The 13,455-nt window shown below is 39.0% G+C and overlaps 1 protein-coding gene across 1 annotated transcript in view; it reads right to left on the bottom strand.

The window, feature by feature from the left end:
* The window catches only part of EFCAB6 (EF-hand calcium binding domain 6), a 3,527,179-nt gene that overhangs the window by 382,623 nt on the left and 3,131,101 nt on the right, over positions 1–13,455 (bottom strand). The window lies entirely within an intron of this gene.

Genomic DNA, 13,455 nt, shown 5'->3' with positions numbered 1-13,455 from the left:
TGAAAAAAAAAAAAGCTTTTCACCCCCCCACACCACTCCATGTGGGAGGCTGTGCCCCCCACACACACCCCTAACTAAATATACCAACTCCAAGATCGCTCCAAATTGGAGAAAAGGGCATAATCCACAAAACAGCCAAGGGAAGTGTTTCCCTGCGTTAAATTGGCCGTTCGAGGGTTTTGGCTTTTGATATCACAAGATCGATCTTTAGTTATTCGATTAACTAAAGTTTTGATCTTGTAATATAGACCCTATATATATATATATATATATATATATATATATATATATATATATATATATATATATATATTATTTAGAAATTATAACAGAATAAGAAGACTAAATTATATTATTTATAACCTATTTCTTCTCTGCTTCCTTCCCAGTCCATGATTCCATAGCTTTGTCCTCAGCAACTACCAAACATCCCTAAATTTCACATGATCACATAACTAAACCCTAAATGGACCTTAATTTCAGTTAGCAAGAGCTCTTTATAAATTAACAGGATACAGTTTTAGCTACTTTATGCGTCATTTGAATAACCCAAGAAATAAAGCATTTTCACTTTGAGTGTTATGGTTTATGTGGCTTCCAGAGAAATGTGCAACTTTTCATCTGTTAGCTAATTTTATCGTAATAGCGATGAGCAGTCTTTCTCTGTACTGCATTATTAATAATAGTGCTTTGATTTGTTGGCACATTACTTCACGTATTTATTATTAATCTGTCTCTGGGATTCATTAACTCCTACACTAAGTGTACACCAGTTAGAGTAAACAATCAACACAAGCATAACTCACACCTTCTTCCTCCTAAGGGGGATTCATAAAGGTTACCACAAAGTGTAGACTACATGTATACCTAGCGTAATCTTTCTGAGTGACTAGAAAGCATAAAAATGTGGTAGGGATGTTCTTAAATAGAGACTGTGTACACTTAGTGTAGATGTTAAAATTTCTGTAACTCGCCAGCAAATGGTTGAAAAAGTTCCATTATGGATTGATCTGTTCCCTCAGTCAACAACATAAACAAGCAAATATAAAGAACTACAGCACTAAATAAAAAAGAAAGTACAATCTGCATGAGAAACACATTATTACATCATTGCATTTAGGTTTACCACCCATCCATAGCTCTCAACCTCTTAGCACAAATAAATCTAGACAAAGCCAAAAATAATGGGGGAAAATGCCCCAAAAATAGGGACAAATTTTAAATATTGCTCTTATAAACTTAGAAAGTTACTAGAATAAAAGGTCTTGTGTCACCATGCATTTTTCTGAAGGATATGAAGTGTAAAACTCAAATATCTGTCATTACTTAGTGAACTCAGTCCTCACTAATTCACCATAAAAAGTCTGGAAAATCACAAATTTTATGAGGAACAGGCCAAAAATATGAGGCAAAAATCTGGATATTTTGTGAAAATCTGGACAGTTAAGAGGTATGCATCCATCCAAATTACATAGCTTCAGATATTTTTCCTGAAGCAGTTTCTCTATCCTGTGAAGGCCAAAGGAAGTCTTGCACCTGTGAGGGTAATGATGTTGCTGGCATGAGACTTCCATATAAATCTAGTATTGATAGATTCTCTCTTTTTTTCTTCAAGCCTAAAATGCGCCACAAGGAATGTGTGCTTGTGACAGACAAATCATCACCACTCAGAGAACTATAATAAGCAAGTAAAGCAAATCATAACATAAAGTAATTAAGTACATTGTTATAAGCATCATAAAACACTGTTTAATAACTACATAAAAGTACCCCATACACAGGGAAAGACTCCAGAAGCTTCTTGAGGTTGGCTACTCTCTTTAGCTGCTCTATTACATAAAAGTAAATTATAGTGTTTTATTCTGCTTAAAGAGTGTTTTTGGTATGATTTTTGGTGTGTGTGGTAGAGTTATCGATTATTTGCATGGCGCTGTCACTGGATGTGAGTATAAGTGTCAGTGGGGGATCAAGAGGAGCATGAGGGCACCTCATAGATCCGGAGTTACCAACAAGTGAAGAAGGCAATCTTCGATTAATGTATAGCTATGTGATAACATGTATTTGGAAATGCACAGCACTGATGCATGCAACAGACACACTAAGGACAACATAAACAATTAAAAGTAACGGACTTTTAATGCACAGTTGGTTATCATTGAGACATAGCTGAATGCTGAAATATTTAATCTCTTGCAGCTTATAAAGGAGATTTTAGACGTGTATGACTGTTACTCTGTGTAATAATATCAACTCTGAACATTGTATATGCTATATTTTCCAAGAATATTGTTATACGAAAGTTATGTGGTGCATGTTTTAACATGGAATTTGGCTTTATTGGCCTGACTGTACCCATAAAGACTTAAAAAGTAAGAAGTCATGGGCATTCAGAGTCATATATCTGCACCTCTTGCATGTCTATAAGGAGTCTATAAGGAGTCAATTAAATATATCTCATAAGCCTTCACTGCATGAGATTTAAGGTATTTCTTGCAGTTTGTAACATGGTTGTAAAGGGATATATGTTTTGTGAACTTAATACTTGACAGGGTTAAAATTGTTAAAGTGTTTGAAGCTCTTCACAATATATACACCTTTATAAATGTTCATTTTAGACTGTGAAATGCTGTTTTAGCAAGGTGTACTATTGTTAAAGTTTAGCAATGCTACATGATTTGTTCTATGTTACTGCTATCAATAAGTGGTATATTTAATGGGATTATAACATACAGCATTTGTGTGTTCTGGCATGTATGTTAACTTTGCACCAACTTTCACAAGGCATCTCCAGAAATGTGCTGTATGGTTATTAGGAAATGGAATTTTCCAGTGTTAAAGTTGAGGTGAGATGTATGTTGGGTGAAATGTTAGGAGAAGCTATATGGTGCACATCTCTTATAAAGTTATGCAAATGTACAGGTTAAATAATGACATTACTGCTTATTTAGGTGTCTTGGTGTCATGGTATGTAAAGTTGCTATGATTTATATTAGGTAATTGACTGGGTTAGAGTCAGTGTAAACCATACCTCTCAACCTCTTAGCACAAGAAATCTGGACAAAGCCCGACATAATGGGGTGAGAAAGGCCTAAAAATAGGGACACATTTTAAATACTGCTTTTTTAAACATAGAAAGTTGATAGAATAACAAGTTTGTGTTATCATGCATTTTCTGAAAGATATGAAGTCAGAAACTCAAACACATGTCCTTATTTAGTGACTTTAATCCTTAGATTATTCCAGTGATCAGTGATTTGTCAAAAAAACACATTATTTATGAGGAACAGACCAAAAATATGAGGCAAAAACATGGACATTCTGTGAAACTCTGTACAGTTGAGAGATGTGTTGTAAACCTAAACGGATCTACAAATGGTCTCAGTGGAAAATTATTCACTTATGTAACAGCAGCAGCATACATATGGTATTATATTTGTTCTTCATGTTGATAAAAGTTTAATGTCTAATGATAAATGAGAGCATGTGATTGGACTTAACGAGTAGCTGGGGAGTTATTTTACTTTTTTTATCTGTTGTCATTTGGAAACATTCTGGGTAAAGGACTGCATATAATTAAGTAAAATAATTATTTTTTAGTATGTGCTAGATTTATGATTGTTATATTTTGTTTGCATTTATTATGGAGGTTGATCACAGACAGCTGTGCATCAAGATTATTTTGAACGACCATGTTTCAGGAGCATTACTGGTAAGAGGTCATAGTAATGTGAATTGACTGAGTTTTATTAAGGGGCAAGTTTAAGAGATTGAGTTATTTGAGATTTGGTGATTTCTGCAACAACAGATGTGGTATTGGATTTGTTGCAAGGTATGGTAAAGAGTATCAAGTGTACTCCACTAATACATAAGTAAGAGATTTGATCTAAACTGAGGTAGGCTATATGGGATAGTTGTTAAAGGATCATTCCCCTTTATGGATTGCATAGTATCTACTAATGATTGGTTAAGTGTTAGACAGACTTCTCAGTACAGCTTGAATGGAATATGAGAAGTGCATATGGTTAGTAGGAAAGATAGATATTCCAAAGGAGGTGGCCCTTTTTGTTATAATTTATCTGGGTATGTCATGCTAAACTTTGAAGCAATTTTGGTAGTTTATGCAAACAGTTTAAAAATAAGTTCCTGCTGTATGTGTGTAGCTTTAGTCTTCCTGTTTGTTGCTCATTTTTAGATCAACCAAGGTTGTTCTTTTGCAAATACTAAGGGAAAAAGAAACCTTTCATTGAAGACCCATTAATATTTAACATAATGGTTCTATCTTCTATTGGGAAGGTCAACATAACAGTAAATCATTACCTGTGGGCAATTAGTACTTGCTTACTACTGGGAAGGTACTAGTTCTACTGTTGGCACAAATGGTGGTCTTCAATGTATAAGGGATTCTTTCAGATGTGCTCACAGACTGTAGAGTTAGTTCTTGATATTTAGTCTGTAACTCAAAGGTGGGTAGTATATTTTACTTACAAAACTGAATATTGGTAGCAATAAAGAAGGGCTGCATGTGTGTTAACTGGCAATCAACTGGCCAATTAGACAGCGGTGTTCAGTTTAAGGAGCCCATTCTGAAAACTTTCAGATTTTATAAACAGAGATTTGGAAAAGCTGTGTGATTCAACAAGACTTTAGCACTATTAATGGCAACTTATATTTGAACTTGGGAATTAGGATGTTTTGTGGAATAAGTCTTCTGGATTCTGGAGTTGATTTATTTATGTATTTTTATTTAGAAACTGTGTGAGTGAGCCATTTTCAGCCACTTCTCAGCCCATAAGACTGAGACAATACAATTATATTATGAAGGCTACAGGGCAGAATATTGCAATTACATACATCAAGCATATGATAGACTTAGAATAGATACAAAGAAAGTACAGTTGCTAAGTCCTACTTACCTGTAACAGCAGATGTTTGAATTCCACACTGCTTCATTGGCATATAGGTTCTGTACCTAGACAACGATCCACATTAGCAGCTTTCCATAGCACAGAATCCCCATCTCTGTACATCTGTGAGAAGGGATTGGCTAAGCCTCTCCCATCAGGGAAGCCTAACCCCTGTCACAGAAAATCAGTTATTCAGGCTTTTAGTGCCAATAGGAAGAAACAAGAAGGACCTGAAGTAAAGAATTGTCTGAAACCAACCCATTCACAGCCACAAAACACCAATAAAAATAACCAAAGCCAAACAGCACAACACGGTTGGATACTATATACAAAAAAATAGGATGGTGGGTGGGTGCTGCCACTGAGATAGTGTGAAATTCGAACATCTAATGTTAAAGGCAAGAAGGACTTAAGCAACTGCACTGTGTTCATAATTCACACTGCCTCAGTGACATGTGAGTGATTCCTAAAGCTTATCCCACCTGGGAGGAGGACAGATAAGGATCCAGGGAGCCCCTAGAGAATGGTCCTCACAAAGCCTGCTCTACAACTTGAGAAGGAATCCAAATTGTACTGTTTTGTAAAAGTATGAATGGAGGACCAGGTTACTGCCTAGAGAATGCTTTCAGAGTCCACTCCCTTCCAATATGCCCCCAAAGAGGCTAAGGCTCTGGTGGAATGTGTCTTAACCAAATTGTACTGTTTTGTAAAAGTATGAATGGAGGACCAGGTTACTGCCTAGAGAATGCTTTCAGAGTCCACTCCCTTCCAATATGCCCCCAAAGAGGCTAAGGCTCTGGTGGAATGTGTCTTAACCATGCCTGGAATAGATTTACCATAGTGGGAGTAACAAGGAAAAAAAACTTTTAATTTATCATTTCTATTGATTGGTAGATATTTGAAAATGTTTCATTATGTTTCAGACTTCAAATGAAATTTGCTGTGATGAGACGAAAATGCTCAGTCACTTATTTATTTATTTTACTTAATAAAAAGCTAATTGGGATCCAAGTAAGTTGGTGAAAACTGGAAGATTAATGGCTTGATTCAGGGTAAATTCAATAACAACTTTTGGTGTGTAGGAAGGACTGGTGCATAAAACAACTATGTCCTTGTGGAAAATCAGATAAGACTGGCCCACCATGTGAGCCTCTAGCTCAGAGACTCACCTTGCAAATGTCAGAACAATAAGCAAGGTGCATAAAACAACTCTGTTCTTGTGGAAAATCAGATAAGACTGGCCCACCATGAGAGCCTCTAGCTCAGAGACTCACCTTGCAAATGTCAGAACAATAAGCAAAATAGTTTTCCAAGTGATAAACCTCAAATCAGCCTTAAATGCAGGTTTAAAGGAGATCAAGTCCATTTTTTAAGAACAAAGTTCAGATTCTGAGGAGGAAGAATTTGCTTTAAAGGGGATCTCAAGTGCAGTATTTCTTTCATAAAATGTTTACTACAAAAAGAAATAAAAGTGGGGGGAGGGATCCACAGACAAAGAAGATGAGATGGATGCAAGATGCACCTTGATAAATGCATAAGATAAGCAATCACTGAGTAGATCATACAAATATTTTAAAACTAGAGGGGGGGAACACCATACTGGGCAGCACATACAAAACCTTTTCCACTTGTAAACATAAGATTTTTTAGTTGCAGGTTTTTTGCCTTCTTTAAAACCTGCTGCACATCCTCATGGAACAAGCACCTAAAAGATATCAAGACAGAATCATCCAGGCCACCAGCAGCAATTGCTCTTAGGTAAGTGCACCAGTCACCCCTGACAATGTGTGAGAAGACCCAGACTGTGAGGAAACTTGAGGTAATTACCCCTGGCCAATTCCAATTAAAAGGGAGAACCAACATAGCCTTGGCCAAAAAGGGATCATTACAGTGATCTTTGGTAATACTTTCTGAATCTTTAGAAGCACCTTGAGTATCAGTGGAAAGGGTGGAAATGCATAAAGTAAAAATCCCATCCAAGGGAATGAGAATGCATTTGTTCTCCAAGCATGGGTGTAAGGATGTCATCATCAACCCCCTTTTTTTCCCCGATTTCTATGTGAAGTCTGGGTAGCATGTCAACTGTTGCCATCTCTCTTGATTCAGTGCTCCTCTCCTACCTTCTTTGACAGTCATGAATGACTGCTACAGGTCTTGTCTCTCACAATCCATCCACTTCTTTGCTGGATGCCTTAGTTTCTCTTGCCTTCTTCCTGTCTGTCCCAAATCTTTTTTTCACTAGATTGTCTTCTAGTTTTTTGCACATGTGCCTAAACCAGTGTAATCAGGTTTCTTTGACCAACTCTGCAACTGGAGCTATTTTGGCTTTTGCTCTTATAGATTCATAGGTGTGTAGTAGGTTAATGGCCATGGAGCCTTTACAAGCCTACCCCATAGGATTACCCTGGCATCATGCCATCCGAACTTAGTTCCCAGTACCTCTGTCAAGTAGAACCACTGGAGTGATCCCCAGGGTGAATTTTCTATTTCTCATCCACTCATCAAGATTTCTCTTGACGAGGGCCAGTGAGGTGCTCTGCTTGCACGTATAGGAAGTCTATTCCAGAGAATGGGCAGTCCCTGGGTTATGAACCTGTCCCTACAGCATGTTCTGTTGATTGTGGTAATGTGGTTGAGGTCTCTGGAGTGTGTGATGCAGAGGGACTGGGATTCCTTTAGATGTAGCATTTCTAACAGAGCTGGGTCAAACATGGCTTTGTAAGCCAAGCAGAGATTGCCTCTAAGTAGGCGATATTAGACAGAATAGTTGGAGTTTTTTGAGTCTTTTCATATAGGACAAATGTTTAAGGCCTAGGATCCTGTTTGTGAGGTACTTTTGTGGCCTCTCCAGTTGTTGCAGGTGTCTAGTGAGGTACATGCCAAATGGGGCATTGTACTCGATGACTGGCCTAATGAGGGAAGAGTAGAGGGTGACAATGACCTTTTTCTTCCTGGATGCAAAACCCTTAGTAATGAGATGTGCCACATAGAAAGACTATGTCCTCACTTCATCTGTCACACAGTTTGCATTCTACCACCCATCTCAGGCACTTCATATTCATTGCCTCTAGCTTCATCAACTGCTCTACCTTAACTGCAAGGTTTTTGTACCATATAATACTACTGGTCGCACCACTGTTTTTGTACACCTTACTTTTCAGCTTCTTAGGAATTTTTCTGTTAGACACTACCCTGACACACTGTGCCAGTTTGTTGCAGCCCCTCTGATTCTAGCTTTGACCTCCTTATTCAAACTTCTCTTCCCTCAACCATCCCTCCCAGATACTTGAAGTTTCTAATCTGGTCCAGTATCTTCCCCTTCTCAATTTTCAGGATTATCTGATTTCCCCATTTGCTGTCATTATAACTGTTCTGTCTGTACTCAGTTTCATTCCATGTGCCTTCAGTTTTGTATTCCATTCCCCTATCCTTTGCTAAAGATCTGAATCTGCCTGTAATGCCACATCAACTGCATACAGCAATGTTGTTAATCTATCCTCTATGACCTGTTTACTAATATCGTCCATCACAAGTATGAACAACAGTGGGCTAAGAGCTGAACCCTGATGCACACCCACACCTACTTCCACTCCACTGGAAACCCCTCTGTGAGACTGAACACTGTTCTTCAGTGATTGGGTCCTTGTACATAGCCTGAACTAATTCTATCAGTGTTTCTGGGACTTCAAACCAATGCAGGACTGCTCAGATCAGCTTTCATGGGACAGTGTCACATGCTTTCTCCAAGTCTAGAAATGCCCAGGTGAAATATTTCCTCATTTCAGGTTTCTTCTCAACTACCTATCTCACTTCAAACATTGGGTCGGTTGTGCAGCATTCTGATCTAAATTTGAACTACTCATCTCCCATCTTACCTTCTATCACTCTGAGTATTTGTTTAAAAACACCCTCTCTATAACTTTCAAGCAGTGTGAGAGCAGTTTACCTCTTTACTGTCCACAGTTGTGGATGCACCCTTTGTTCTTGTACACTGAAACTAGTATGTTTATTCTCCAGTCATCTGGAAAAAGCCTTTTTTCCATACTGTTATGAGTACCCTGAGCAGCGATTTCTCCCCTACCTCATCCAATATCTTGACAATATATGCTGTGACCTCATCTGAGACTGCTCTTTTTCCTGACTTAATTTTCCTAAGTTCTGTTTTTAAACAGAATTTTTCCAACTGTCAGTTTTGAAAAGAGATGAACATAACTATTTGAACTGTTCCCCACATCTGGACCAAATCCAGGCAGACCTCTGTCCTGAGTTTTCAACTGTGACGGTCCATCTAGGATCTGCTTAGTTTGTCTGCCACTAGGTTTTGCTATGACAAGATGCAAGAGGCTTGAATCATATTTAAATGCTGTAAGGCTAGCTTCCAGGCCATCACTGCCAACCGGCAAAGATGCCATAACCTTGTACCCCTTGTTTGCGTAGGTACCACATGACTGTGGTGTTGTCTGTGACCAATAAAATAGGACCTGGAGACCATAAGTGGTGAAGAAAGTAGAGCTTGTAAGTTGAACTTACCATAACAGTAGATGTTTGAATGATCACTGCTACAGTACATTTAGCTATATGGGTTATATACAAAGCCAAACACACTGCAGACTAAGAAAACTCTAAAACAAGCCAACCCATCCAAAAGCAAGGTAAAGCAGCTCCATGGCAACAGCTTGTCTCAGATACAAATTGCTAAGGTGCCCACCTCAAAAACAAAAGGTACAGGGTTTGACTCCCACCAAGCCAACCAGTCAAACCCACCTGAACCAGTATGCTATTATTCCTTCCACTGGGTTTATGTTTATTTTTTGTAAATTCAAAAGTTAAATATATATTGTTTGTGAATACTTATTTATATCTTATATGTTTATATTTTGATTATTATCATCATCATCATCTTCTTCTTTTGGCTGTTCCCATTAGGGGTCGCCACAGCGGATCATCTGTTTCCATTTCTTCCTGTCCTCTGCATCATGCTCTTTCACACCAACTGCCTGCATGCCCTCTCTCACCACATCCATAAACCTTATCTTAGGCCTTCCTCTTTTCCTCTTACCTAGCAGCTCCATCCTTAGCATCCTTTTCCCAATATACGCAGCATCCCTCCTCAGCACATGTCCAAACCAAGGCAATCTCGCCTCTCTTGCTTTGTCTCCAAACTGTCCAACCTGAGCTGACCCTCTAATATACTGATTCCTAATCCTGTCCATCCTAGTCACACCCAGTGCAAATCTTAACATCTTTAACTCTGCCACATCCAGCTCTGACTCCTGCCTTTTTGTCAATGCCACCATCTCCAACCCATATAACATAGCTAGACTCACTACCCTCTTGCAGACCTTCCCTTTCACTCTTACTGGTACCCGTCTGTCACAAATCACTCCTGACACTCTTCTCCACCCATTCCACTCTGCCTGTACTCTCTTCTTCACCTCTCTTCCACACTCACATTACTCTGAACTGTTGATCCCAAGTACTTAAACTCATCCACCTTTACCAACTCTACTCCCAGCATCCTCACTATTCCTCTACCCTCCCTCTCATTTATACACATATATTCTGTTTTAGCCCTGCTGACCTTCATTCCTCTCCTCTCTAAAGCATATCTCCACCTCTCCAGAGTCTCCTCAACCTGGTCCCTACTCTCACTACATATCACAATGTCATCTGCAAACATCACAGTCCACGGGGCCTCCTGTCTGATCTCATCTGTCAACCTGTCCATCACCACTGCAAATAACAAAGGGCTCAGAGCTGATCCTTGTTGTAATCCCACCTCCACCTTAAACATATCTGTCACTCCCACCGCAGTCCTCACCAATGTCACACTACCCACGTACATATCCTGTACCACTCTTGCATACATCTCTGCCACTCCCAACTTCCTCATACAATACCACAACTCCTCTCTAGGCACCCTGTCATATGCTTTCTCTAAGTCCACAAAGACACAATGCAACTCCTTCTGACCTTCTCTGTATTTCTCCAACAACACTTTCAGAGCAAACATTGCATCTGTAGCGCTCTTTCCTGGCATGAAACCATACTGCTGATCACTAATCATCACCTCCGTTCGTAACCTAGCTTCAACTACTCTTTCCCATAACTTCAAGCTGTGACTGATCAATTTTATCCCTCTGTAGTTACTGCAGCTCTGCACATCACCCTTATTCTTAAAGATAGGTACCAAAACACTTCTTTGCCACTCCTCAGGCATCCTCTGACTTTCCAAAATTTCATTAAACAATCTGGTTAAAAATTCCACTGCCATTTCTCCTAAGTACCTCCATGCTTCCACTGGTATGTCATCTGGGCCAACAGCTTTTCCATTCTTCATCCTCTTCATAGCTGTCCTTACTTCCTCCTTGCTAATCTGTTTCACTTCCTGAGTCACTATCCCCACATAATCCAACCTTCTCTCTCTCTCTCATTCTCTTAATTCATCAGCCCTTCAAAGTACTCTTTCCATCTACTCAACACACTCTTGTCGCTTGTGAGTATGTTTCCCTCACTATCCTTTATCACCCTTACCTGCTGCACATTTTTCCCAGCTCTGTCCCTCTGTCTAGCCAATTGGTACAGGTCCTTTTCTCCCTCTTTAGTGTCCAACCTCTCATACAACTCTCCATATGCCTTATCCTTAGCCTTCGCCACCTCTGTCTTTGCCATGAGCCTCATCTCCTTATACTCATGTCTACTTTCTTCATCTCTTTGACAATCCCACTTCTTCTTCGCCAGCCTCTTCCTCTGTATCCTCTCCTGTACTTCCTCATTCCACCACCAGGTCTCATTGTCCTCCTTCCTCTGTCCAGTTGTCACACCAAGCACCTTTCTAGCAGTCTCCCTTACTAGCTCTGCTGTACTTACCCATTTTATATTTTGATTTTTATAAAATATTAATTTAAGTTGGAAAGTTTTATTGAAGTAATATGCTAAAAAAAAGGTGTCTTTAATACAAATATTTTAATAATGTCATGCATTGTATTTATTTGGTGAGCAGATTTGAGGAAAAAAGGTGTTGGGCCACTTTAAATGCTGTTAGAAGGGGTGGGTATGTACCAGTACATTGATGGGTGTTATTTATTTAAATTCATTTGTTTGGTTTTATCCATTTGTATCTGATGAAGTCTGCATAGACAGATGAAAACACTTATATTAAGATTTTTTAACGTTTGCATTTAATAAAAATTTGGATCTGAGACAAGCTGTTGCCGTGGAGCTGCTTTACCTTGCTTTTGGATATATGGGTTATATCCTGCCAAGGATGTTACAGCTGGCCAGCTTCTAAAGTCTCAGGGCACCTTCCTTCAGAGCTTTCATGCCAGAAGAGAGATGGGGCAGAGCCTTGAAAGGAAAATGCTAGGAACAACAAAAAATAAATGTTCACACCCTGGCATAAAAAAATACCAAAAAACAAGGGGGATGGAGGGAGGGAGAAGCTACTGCAGCAGTGGTTATTTGAACAGCTACTGTTATGGTAAGTTCAACTTACACAACTGTATTATATTCATCATACATATAGCTGCTTCAGTAGCCTTAGCTATATGGGTAGATTACCTTAGCTAACTACATTTGGGAGGTAGAAAGAGAATCCAGGAGCCCCAGGAAAATGGTCTTAGCAAAGCTTGATGTGGACCTAGAGAAGGAATCAAGCTTATAGTGCTTTGTAAAAGCATGTACAGAAAATACTTCTGGAATTGAACTCTTTCCTAAAAGCCAGATGAAATCAAAACCCTGGAAGAGTATACCTTGACCCTGCCTGAAATAGATTTGTTATGGTAATAGCCATTTGGAAATAGTCTTTTTGGATACAGGTTGTCTCTTGTTCTTACCTTCACAAGACATAAACAATTGATCCAAAGATGTGAAAGATTTAGTTTTGTCAAGATAGTACCTGAATTGTCTATGACATCCAAGGTATGGAGTATCCCTTCTCCTTCATTTATAGGTTCAGGAAATAAAACAGGTAGATGGATAGTTGGGCTTAAAGTACACTTAGATACTACTTTAGGTATTAAAGAAGAATTAGTTCTCAAATAAACCCTGTCCCTATGGAAAATGAGATAGGGTTGACTCACCAAAAGAGCTTGCAAGTCAGATACCCTTCTTGGAGAGGTCAGAACAATCAGTAAAACTGTTATCCATGTTAAGAGTCTCAGGTGAACAAGACTAGTTTGTTCAAATGGAGCAAGAGTTAGCTTCTGTGCTGGTTATGTGTTTGGCACCAACTACAAAACCTTCTCCATTTGCAAATATGTGACATTTGAGTAGCAGGCTTGCTTGTCTCTATTAGTATCTGGTGTACATCCTCATTAAAAAGGTGCCTAAAAGGAATTAAGACCCTATCATCCAGGCAGTCAACTGAAGATGACTGATTTTGGAATATATCAAGCATCCCTGTTCTTGTGCGAGTAGAACCAGTTTATGAGGAAGCTTATGGTAATTGCCACTGGCCATTTCCCAAAGAAGGGAGCATCACGGCTGCCTGGACCAGAAGGGTGTCACTACAATGCTCATGGGGAATTCTGTCTGAATCTTCAGAATTACT

The sequence above is a fragment of the Protopterus annectens genome, chromosome 11.part0, assembly GCF_019279795.1.
Source record: "Protopterus annectens isolate FY-2018-M chromosome 11.part0, PAN1.0, whole genome shotgun sequence".
Taxonomy (NCBI): Eukaryota; Metazoa; Chordata; order Ceratodontiformes; family Protopteridae; genus Protopterus; species Protopterus annectens.
The sequence above is the reverse complement of the archived record's forward strand: the minus strand, read 5'-3'. Positions and strand labels throughout refer to the sequence as shown.